General features: G+C 35.1%; 1 pseudogene; it reads right to left on the bottom strand.

The window, feature by feature from the left end:
* Positions 1 to 2,238: 2,238 nt before the first annotated feature.
* Positions 2,239 to 4,478, bottom strand: LOC100478046 (annotated as a pseudogene).
* Positions 4,479 to 11,598: the final 7,120 nt, after the last annotated feature.

Raw genomic sequence — 11,598 nt, 5'->3', positions numbered from 1 at the left:
TGATAAGGACAAAAACAAGGTGGTAAAATTATGTTAATGTTTAAAAAAGAAGTGATATGTATTTTTTCTTTAACAGAACAATGAAAAGATAACCATAAAACCAAAAGTAAAAACAAATTCAAAACTTTATATATAGCGGGAGGGAAGGAATAGGGTGGAAGAAACAGACCTTTTTAAATATACCTTATTTGGAAGATTTGACTTCGGAAAAGTAAAAAATTTTACATTATTATAAAGGAAAATTTAATGAAAAAGCAATCTCTTGGAGCACTTGAGTGATTCAGTCGGTTAAGCATCTGCTTTCGGCTCAGGAATCATCCCAGGGTCCTGGGATAGACCCCCGCATCAGGTTCCCCGCTTAGCAGGGAGCCTGCTTCTCCCTCTCCCTTTGTGCGCTCTCTCTTGCTATCTCTCAAAAAAAATAATAAAAAATCTCTTAAAATCTAAACAAAATGGCACAGATGAACCTAATTCTGTCTTCAGTTGACCTAATCTCATAGAGACCACTATTCCAAATGACTTTAAAACTCAGTAATTTGACTGTATATTACAAGTATGTTGTACTCTAAGGAGAGAGAGAATCGCAAAACATTTTAAAAGCCATTTTCAATAACTATATTATTGGTGGCAGTTGTGCTATAGTTATTCTGAGACTGCTTTATGTGTTGTGTGAGATAGAACAAATAAGTAATTATATTGACATCATTAAAAACCAACCTTTTCATCACGAAGGAAAGGAGATACTGATGTAAACATATAATCCTGAATTTAAAATGGAAGCATCCATATGACCTATTAATATATCAATACATCATTTAATGAAGTACTTTGTAGATTGGCCCTCTGAAAAAGCCAAGAAACAATTACCAACTCAGTTCAGCCCCATCAGCCTCCACATTGGGTCTTTGAAATACATTTTTCCAACTAAAGAAACTAGGCTTTTGAAAGAAGTGACCGAATTCTGGATCCTGATTTAAGAAACGTACAAGGGAAATGAGGCAATTGTTGTACCCGATAGAACAGAAGTTACCAAACAGGCTCTCAATACCAAAAGGACCCAATAGTTAATCTGAATTAGTTCCCACTGAACAAAGATGGGATAATCAGTTGGAATGGAAACATTTGATATATCAAATATGCAAAAATCAGAATTAATTGTGATTTCTGGATGCTAGAGAAGAACTCATTAGTTTAAAAACTAGTAAATGGAGAGATCCAAATACCCAGACTTTCTAGTATTATCTGCATCTTACAGTATTCAAATAATTGATGAAACCAAGCTGCTTCTTATGTATTCCAGCTAATAAATGAAGAAGAAATGATAGAATTAGAATATTACTAGTGCTGGATTGGTAATGATCACCAATGTTTACTGATATTAAAAAATAGACGCAATAAATATCATGAGTCTCCTGATGGAAATATGTAAAACCACTTATAAAACAGTCCTGGCATACACACAAAAAACTGAATCTGAATCTTAACATTCTTCTGTATCTCACTGTGGAGATGCAATCAACAAAATTCAGATTGTAGGGAAAGTCTATATGACAGAAGAGCCAGTTTCTTTAACAATAGAATATACAAAGGTAAAAACCCAGACTATCAAAGGTGAATCTATAAAGAGACAAGACATACAGGTGCATCTATAAAGAGACAAGACATACATCAATAAATTGCAATGTATGCACCTTATTTGAATCGCAAATCAAGTACGCAAATTTTTTTAAAAAAGAAAAAAAAACAATTGGGGACTTGTAAAGAATGATGATTATTGAAGATTTAGGAAAATGTTTTACATTATTTTAAGGAGATGGTGGCTCTGTATTCAATGTAAACACAAGAGCCCTAAATAGGAATTTAAAAATTATTGTAACTTGGTGGTGGGTATAATGGGTTTATCATATTATTCTCTCTAATTCTGTTTGTGTTCTTAAATTTCCATAATAAAAAGTTAAAAATTTTTCCATTAATTCAAATTTGTGTCATTACTAAGAGCAACAAGAACTCCTTTATCAAGAAAAGAATTTTGATGATCGACTTTTCTTGATTAATAATTCAAGGAAGTTAATAAGATACCATTAAAGTTAGAAACTCAATTACCCACTCAAGCTTAACACTGGCAAATTTTCTTTCCAATCAATTTCCTCTGTTTCATAAAAGTTGTTTCAAGTAAACTGAGAGAACTAGAAATTATAACTGAGAGATAAGAAATAACTTACAAAATATATTTTGTACTTTTTTTTTTTTACGTAGAAAAGCAATTTATTCCATTATAAGCACTTACACAGTTAGTCATGGAGAGTAACAGGCCTGCTGGTGAAACAGGTCACCCAAAATAGAGATGGTACCAAACTAATGGTCAAGGACTAACTCCTAAAAAAAAAAAAAAAGCAACTCTTATCCAGGATTAATTTAATTTTAAAACCAAATACAAGCTATCAATTCACTCTTCTCAACTCAACTGGACAGTCTACCTGTGGTATAACTGTCAGGTAAAAACATACATCTTTACAACTTGGTGGTCCCAAGTTTTTAAAAAAACCATTTCACAGAAAGGAAAGAAATATGAAAACAGCTCAAGAAATACACTAACAAGCAAAAATATATGGGGAAAGAGGAACACATAGTTTTGACTTAACTGAAGAAACTCAGAGGAGACTGGTCTACATAGGAAAATGTGCATCCTGGAAAGTCAGGTGTGAAAATTTTAGAATAGGAATTTATATGACTTGAATCTCCCCCATTTCCTGAATAAAAATGACATCTTGTGGTATTTATATTTCATGGCTCAGACACCTACCTCACTTGGCTCTACTCCTTCTTCACTTTAGCCTTTACTTAAAGGAGTCTGAAAAACTTGGGGATACAGCCTAAGAAGAAAAATAACCACACACAATATTCCCCTCTCTCTGGCTACTTTAGACCTTTGTTACTAGAAAATTCCTGAAGAAAATTTAAATGTAAGTCTGTGGCTTTACTGAATCAAGTCCCCCAGTTAAGAGTTAGAAAACACCCTGTTTGGGCTAATAACATTGTTGACGGTACCTATCACAGAGGGATAGCCAAACAAAGTCTGTGTCTCAAAACCAGTGTTAAATCAATCTCAGGGTTGAGAGGGAAAAAAAGGGGAGTCTAAAATCACAAGAAGTGCAGACATATCTAGGACCCTTGTCCTTCTGGATCCACACTTCCTTCAGGATCTTCATCATTATAAATGTTCTCTGCCATTTGCCACACTTATGATATTGTCTTCTGATACAGAACAAATCACCCAAGGTTCATTGGGATTCCAGGAGAAATCAGATATCTTGGCAGTGTGACCACCATGAATAAACAACAATTCTGGTGGCCCATCTTCTGCATCTTCCGGGGACTGTTCCTCTCCAATTTTACTTAAATCCCAGACATTCAGTCTGCGATCAGTACCACTGGAAGCCAAAATAGTCTCATTGTGAGGTGACCACTGAACCTGGAATATTTCATCCTTATGTGATTCAAAGGAATGCAACTTACGTTTCAGATTTCTCAGATCGCACAAGGCAACAGTCTTGTTGGCTGATCCTGTGGCAAGAATGAACTCACTATAAGGATTGAAAGGCAGTTCACTTCAGCAGTGTGAGCATCAACTGAGTGGCTTGGTTTGGAAGTATTGTTTGAACGCGTATCCCAGATCATAAGTTTCTGATCATCAGCAGCTGACCCAAACAGACTCTCATGGAGCAGATGTCAGGACACATCTTCTACTACTGCTGTATGCCCTGTAAAGATGGTCTTCGCATCCACAACTTTTCCTTCCTTTGGAACAGCACTGATGTCCCAGAGGCAGATGGTATGGTCATCTGAAGCACTAAGTAAGTGCCCACTGAGATTTGGGTTCCAAGAAAGTCCATAGCCTTCCTTCTGATGTCCACGAAGATGCAAGTCTGGGTTGCACTCTCCAGAAGGGTCTGGTTTGGAAGGATGTTTTGTATAGTCAAAAACAAGAACGTCACTGGATGGAGTTTTTGTTGCAATGATACAAGGGTTCTGGGGCATATAACGCGCCCGATTTACTTCTCCTTCGTGGTTGATCTTGATTTCTATTTCAATTTTTCTGCTAACTGAGCCAAAACCTCCAAATTCTCCTTTCTCGCTGTCGTAGTGTGAGGCATCAAACTGAGCGTCATCGTTAGGGAGCTGCACACTGGCTATATCACAAGATGGTTTTGTTCATCCGACGTGTGTGTTCCCAGGACAAATCGATGAATGCTGAAGTCCTTCCATTCTGGTCTGGTTACATCTGGAAGCCACTGTGCAGTTAGGCTAGGCCACTCCAGAGCATGGGTCATCACCAAATCGTAAAGAAAAGGGGTGTTCTTTTTCCATATTTTGCACTCTTCGTTGATCACACGTTCTTCTACCGCGTCATCAAAGGCTGTTTCCTTGTCGGCCATGGTGCGCAGGCAAGCCGGGGGGATCCCGGGATCGAGCGTTGCGGGAGGGGCGGGGAGGCTACGAGCGCTCGGTCTATATTTTGTACTTTTAATTTCATATTCAATCAAGGCTTTTGGAAATTGCATACACATTGCCTAACACACAAAATTTTAGAAAAACTGGACATATATTTCATATTTAGAGATCTTACTACTACTTTTAGATGTCAAATTATCCTCCCCTTGTACTCAATCCTATATTACTTCATTGAGTAGAGTATTTTTATATAATAAAGTTGGAAAATCAAGTCAGTGAACAAGGAATTGATTATATGTTGGTATATTGTTCTAACAGGCTAATTATTTGGAAAAATTATTAAATTGTATCCTTACTTTGTATCAAATTAAGTATATATAGATTAAATATTTAAATATCAAGCATGAGACAATAAAAGTAATATAACAGAAAATATTAATGTTTATGTAACCTATGTTGAAGAAAGACTTGCTCATGTGATAGCAAGTCAGAAGCTACATAAAAAGATTGACAGACTTGAAGACATGAATTTTGAATAAAAATAACACCCAAGACCTCTTCTCCCCAGTTAATGGCCAACAGGTAAATATTTAAAACATATGTTATTGAGATTAATATTCTTAATATATTAAAAGCATTTATGAATGGATGAGAAAAATGTAATTTTTCTGAGAGAAAAATGGACTAAGGACACACACAAATGATGCACAAATAAAAAAATCACAATTATACACATGAAAAAAATTTATAGAGACTTGCTGGTAATAAAGTAAATGCAAATTAATACAAACTTGAGATGACATTTCCTCATCTATCAAATTGGCAAACACAAAGCATTTGATTGGACGGGTGTGTGTTTTGGCACTCCCGCACTGCCTACTGCTTGAGAAGGAGAACCCAGCTATCCTCTCTGGAAGCAGTTTGGCTGTATTGAGACCCTTAACATTTGCATAACCTTTTACATGGAAATATTTTACTCTAAAAATTTATTCTAACAAAATACCAAAACAAATGGGGAAACACTAACATAAATGTTTATGCAGCATTGTTTATAATAGCAAAAAAGCAGTAAGCAATTTGAAATCCAGGGATGAGGGATTTATTCTACCTCTTGGTAGAGACAGATGCTGAAGAGTGCTCTAATGACATAGAAAGATGGTGACAGTGACAGCTATGGTTAAGGGGGAAAAGAAAGGTTTAGAGCAGTTTATACTGTGTCATCCCATTTTATTTCTTTGTATATAAATATATTAATCTGTCTGCATTTAACATATGAAATATATAACTTCTGTAATAAACAAATTTTAAGATATTTGCTTCCTATTTGTATTTGAAGAGTTTTGGGTAAGAAGAACATATGCTGTAAAATGTAACAATAGGAAAGATGATTCAAGACATTGTAATGTTTGCTATTGTTGAGGCCAAGTGACTGACGGGCGAACTGCAGCTCTAGAGGCAAAACCCAGTGGTCAGGAAATCTGCATGCCATAAGTTCACATCTGATTTTAACATATCACAAAGCAAAGACACGTAAAAACTTCTGTATTTGGTGGGTGGAACACGGGTAGAGTTTTACACACATACACACCCAAACACACACATTGAAAGAGCCAAAAACTTCCTGCCAAGGAAGTTTGGGGCAGGTAATGAGGAGAGACTAATGCCTTCATACCGATCAATACCAGCACCCATTAACTAAGGGACTTATAACTCATTGATACAAGCATCAAGTGATACATAATGATTGCAGGCTGAAATGATCTATTGGGTTAACTAAAACATAGTATTAAAAATTAATTTATCCATTTCTTTTTACCTTATTAGAGAAATGAGGGTACTGGAAAATTTAATATTAGATACGTGGCAGTGCTGCTGTGTACTGTAATAAAGATCTAATTATGTCAGACCCCTGCTCACAAGCCCTCAGTGTCTTCTTGTTACTCTTAGGATAGAGACCAAAATCGTTAACATGACCTGTAAGTCCCTGAGGAGTCTTACCCTGGCCTCCTCACCATTACTACTGCTTCCCAGGTCTTCTCTTGCTTTCTGAGTTCCAACTAGTTGCCTTCTTTCAGTCTCCAACATAGGATTTTTCTAGCTGCATATTGAGAGGTAATAGTATGTCATGAAATAAAGTTAGTGAATTGAGACTGGCATCAAAAAACAGAATCGAATAGAAAATAGAGTATATCACAAGCAAAAAGGGTAAACGTTATTTTATGTAAATGCTTTTAATTGTGTATGTGTGTTTACTGGATTATGTTGTGAAATCTATTTCTTCCTAAAGTAAAAACAAGCTTGAGAAGCAATACTGTAACCCAGGGTTTCCCCACTTGAGCTCTGTTGACATTTTGGTTGGATAATTATTGTGGAGAGCTGTCCTTTTTTTTATAGGATGATTAGCACATCTCTGGCCTCTACCCATTAGATGCCAGTAGCACATCCCACCTCTATTATGACAACTCAAAATATCTCCAGACCTTGACAAATGTCTCCAGTTGAGAACTATTGCTCTAATCCATCATGTTCGATATAAACAAAGCTTTTTCAATAAGTTGTTCTCTCTTACTGAAAGGCTCTTTTCACCTTTCCTCTTTTCTCCTCTCCTGGTGTCTTTCAGATCTCAGCTCAATTGCACTCTCCTTGGGAAAGTCCTTCCTGAGTTCTCTAGGTAGGTCTCATCCTTCTATTACATGTTCTCATAAAATCATATCTATATTTCAAGCACTTATCAATTTATAGTTTTCTATTTACTTCCGTGATTATTTGATTAATATCTGCCTCACTTGTAAGGTTGTCAGTTCCATGAAGTCAAGTTTCATGTCTGATTTTGCCACAATACAACATCAAACAAGTATTTATTCAGTGTCCACTATGTATTGGCTCTGTACTAGATGCTAGGTGTACTTTGGGTAGCCAAAAAAGCAAAATCCCTGCCCTCAAGTGCTTGACAGCCTTGTTGAGGAGCACTAAAATACAGAAACATACCAACATCGAAGTACAAATTTAAAATGGAAATGTGCTAAAATGAAGATGTGTTTTGAGTTGGGAAGACAGAGTTGTCAGGAGAAGGAAGTGCCGAAGATGTGAATGTGAATTTGAAGTGCCAGAAGGACACAGACACATGAGAGCAGGGAAAAGAACATTCCAGGAACAGCTATTTACTTAAAAGCCTTATAACATATTCCTAGAAGTTTTTAAAAATCATTCTGCTGTGAAGAGAATGAATCAGAAGAAATTAAAAGAAAAGAAGAGGACATCACTTAGGAAGTCATTCAGTCAGGTAGGAGACTGCTTTGTCTTGGACTAGGGGCTGTTGTAGTGAAAATGGAAGGAAGTGTATAAAATGTAAGTACTTACGAAGTACCCGGTAGACCAATTATCCGATTTGATATTCTAAGTGCTTGGTAACTATTTGCTGATTTAATATCTATTGAGTGAATTCATTCAACATTTACTAACAAATACATCAAAGTTTTAAGAAATTAACACAATTTTTATTTTTGTCATCATATCTGCCTATTAAAGTTCAGTACAAATTCTGTATTGTCTGTAAAGAATTTCCCTTTACTTTCAAAAATATTAATCTGTTTTCACAGCTATATTCTTACAGAAAATTCATTCTAGCTCCTGAAGCATTTATCACTGTCTACCTTAAAAAAGATACTTATGTGTTCATCTGCCCAACTACGTTTTGGGTGCAGTAAAACCTGATAATTTTTTTTTACCACTTTAATTCTCATATCATAGATTATGCATAGGAGATACTAAATAATGTTGGTTGAATGGAATGAATCCCATGAAAAAATCACTTGGGAAAAATTTAGTCTTTTAAACTTTTGCTTTGATGATTCTTTCAGTCAGAAATAATCTCCCAATGAAGAGGAAATTATTTACACTTTTATTTGAAGTTAAAGTTTATTTGGAAAAAGCAGTGTTTTAAAACATGTCCCAATCCCAAACATACCAAATGTAGGTTTCACTAATACAAACAGTTTTTGATGATTTGCTTTGCCATGGGAACATACATATTTTCATTTCACTGTGATGATTAGCTAGGAAAAGAATTGCCGGGTCATAAGGTAAGGTATGTTTACCTCTGTAAGAGCTAAGTTAAACTACTTAATCTTTTTCCAAAGATTTTTACCATTTTATTTTCTCACCAGTCTTGTATGAAAGTTTCTGTTTCTCTACTTCCTTGTCAACTTTCACTATGCCAGTCATTTTAATTTTAGCCATTTTACTGGCTATGAATGGTATCTCACTGAAGTTTTAATCTGAAGTTTCCTAATGATTAATGATGTTGAACACTGTTATATCCTTATTAGGCATTCATTGATCTTCCTTTTCAAAGTGTCTGGGCCCTTTGCCAAGTTAAAAAAATTATTTTCCATCTTTATTGAAATATAATTGACATATAATATTGTGTAAGTTTAAGGTGTACAATATGATGATTTGATACATGTATACATTGCACAATGATTATCACAATAAGTTCACACATCCATCACCTCACGTAATTATAGTTTTTTTGCTGTAATGGTGGTGAGAGCATTTAAGAGATAAAGTACAGTATCGTTAACTATAGTCACCATAACTACTCAACTTATAACTGAAATTTGTACCCTTGGACTAACATCTCCTCATTTTTTCTACTCCCCAGTCCCTAATAACCATGAATCTACTCTCTATTTCTATGACTTCGAATTTTTTAGATTCCACATATAAGTGAGATCATACACTATTTGTCTTTCTCTTTCTGGTGTTTCATTTAGCATAATGCCCTCCAAGTTCATCCATATTTTACAAATGGCAGGATTTCCTACTTTTATGGCTGAATAATATTCCATTGTGTATTTATACTACAATTTATTTATCCATTTATCTATCAATGGACACTTATGTTGCTTCCATATCTCGGCTATAGTGAGTGATGCTGCAATGACACAGGAGTGCAGATATATCTTCAAGATAGTGCTTTCATTTCCTTTAGGTGTATGCTCAGAAGTGGAACTGATGGATCTTAGGGTAGTTCTAATTTTTTTGAGGAACATCCATACTGTTTTTCATAGTGGCGTACTAACTCATATTCCCACCAATAGTGCACAAGGGTCCTTTTTCTCGTACTCCTCACTAGCACTCATCTCTTGTCTTTTTACAACAGTCATTCCAAGAAGTGAAGTGATATCAACACTGTGGTTTTGATTTGCATTTCCCTGCTGATTAGTGATATTGATCTCCTTTTCATGTAGTTTTTGATAATTTGTATGCTTTCTTTGAAAAAATGTCTATTCAAGATCTTTGCCCAAGACCTTCGTATGATATAGTGATTCAACAATTCCATACATCACCTGATACTCATCACAACACGTACACTCCTTAATCCCTATCACCTATTTCTCCCATCCCCCATCCACCACCCCACTGGTAATGATCAGTTTGTTCCTCTATAGTTAAGAGTCTGTTTCTTCGTTTGTCTCTCTCTCCTCTTTTTATTTCCTTTGTTTATTTATTTCTTAAATTATACATGTGAGTGAAATCATATGGTACTTGTCTTTCTCTGAATTGACTTATTTTGCTTACCATTATAGTCTCTAGCTCCATCCATGTTATTTCAAATGGCAAGATCTCATTCTTTGTATGCCTGAATAATATTCCATTATTCTTTATCCATTCATCAACCAATGGACACTTGAGCTGCTTCCATATCTTGACTATTATTAATAATGCTGCTATTAACATGAGGGTGCATGTATCCCTTTGAGTTAGTGCTTTTGTATTCTTTGGGTAAATACCCAGTAGTGGGCCAATTGCTAGATCATATGGCAGTTCTATTTTTAAATTTTGAGGAACCAACTGGCTGCACCAATTGGTGGCTCCACCAATTTGCATTCCCACCAACAGTGCAAGAGGGTTCCTTTTTCTCCACATCTTCATCAGCACCTGCTGTTTCTTGTGTTGTTGATTCTAGACATTCTCACAGGTGTGAGGTGATATCTCATTGTAGTTTTGATTTGCATTCTCCTGATGGTAAGTGATACTGAACATCTTTTCATGTGTCTGTTGGTCATCTGTATGTCTTCTTCAGAGAAATACATGTTCATTTTTTTCTGCCCATTTTTAATTGAATTATTTGTTTTTTGGATGTTGAATTGTATAATTTCTTTATATATTTTGGATACTAATCCTTTATCAAATATGTCATTTGAAAATATTTTCTCCCATTCAGTAGGTTGTCTTTTATTTTTGTTGACTGCTTCCTTTGCTGTGCAGAAGCTTTTTATTTTGATGTAGTCCTAACAGTTTATTTTTGCTTTTATTTCCCTTGCCTCAGGATACATATCTAGAAAAAAGTTGCTGTGGCTGATGTCAAAGAAGTTAGTGCCTATGTTCTCTTCCAGGATTTTTATGGTTTCAGGTCCTACATTTAGGTCTTTTATCCATTTTGAATCTATTTTTGTTTATGGTGTATTATAGTAGTCCAGTTTCTTTCTTTTGCATGTTGCTGTCCAGTTTTCCCAACATTATTTGTTGAAGAGACTGTGTTTTTACCCATTGGTTATTCTTTTCTGCTTAGTCAAAAATTAATTGATTATATCATTGTGGGTTCATTTCTGGATTTTCTATTCTGTTCCATTGATCTATGTGTATATTTTTGTGCCAATTCCATACTGTTTTGATTAACACAGGTTTGTAATATAACTCAAAGTCTTGAATTGTGATGCCTCCAGCTTTGCTTTTATTATTCAAGATTGCTTTGGCTAGTTGGGGTCTTTTGTGGTTCCACAAAAATTTAAAAATTTTTTTTCTAGTTCTGTGAAAAATTGTGTTGGTAATTTGAAAGGGATTGCATTAAATGTATAGATATCTTTGGGCAGTATAGACATTTTAACAATATTTGTTCTTCCAATTCATAAGCATGGAATGTTTTCCCACTTCTTTATGTCCTCTTGAATTTCTTTTATCAGTGTTTTATAGTTTTCAGAGCACAGGTCTTTCACCTCTTTGGTTAGGTTTATTCCTAGGTATCTTATTATTTTTGGTGTATGGTTAATTGGGATTGTTTTCTTAATTTTTCTTTCTGCTGCTTCAAATACAATAGATTTCTGTACATTTATTTTGTATCTTGTGACTTTACTGAATTCC

This window comes from Ailuropoda melanoleuca, chromosome 6 (assembly GCF_002007445.2).
Source record: "Ailuropoda melanoleuca isolate Jingjing chromosome 6, ASM200744v2, whole genome shotgun sequence".
Classification (NCBI taxonomy): Eukaryota; Metazoa; Chordata; class Mammalia; order Carnivora; family Ursidae; genus Ailuropoda; species Ailuropoda melanoleuca.
Note: the sequence above shows the minus strand (reverse complement) of the source record. Positions and strands in the feature narration are given on the sequence as shown.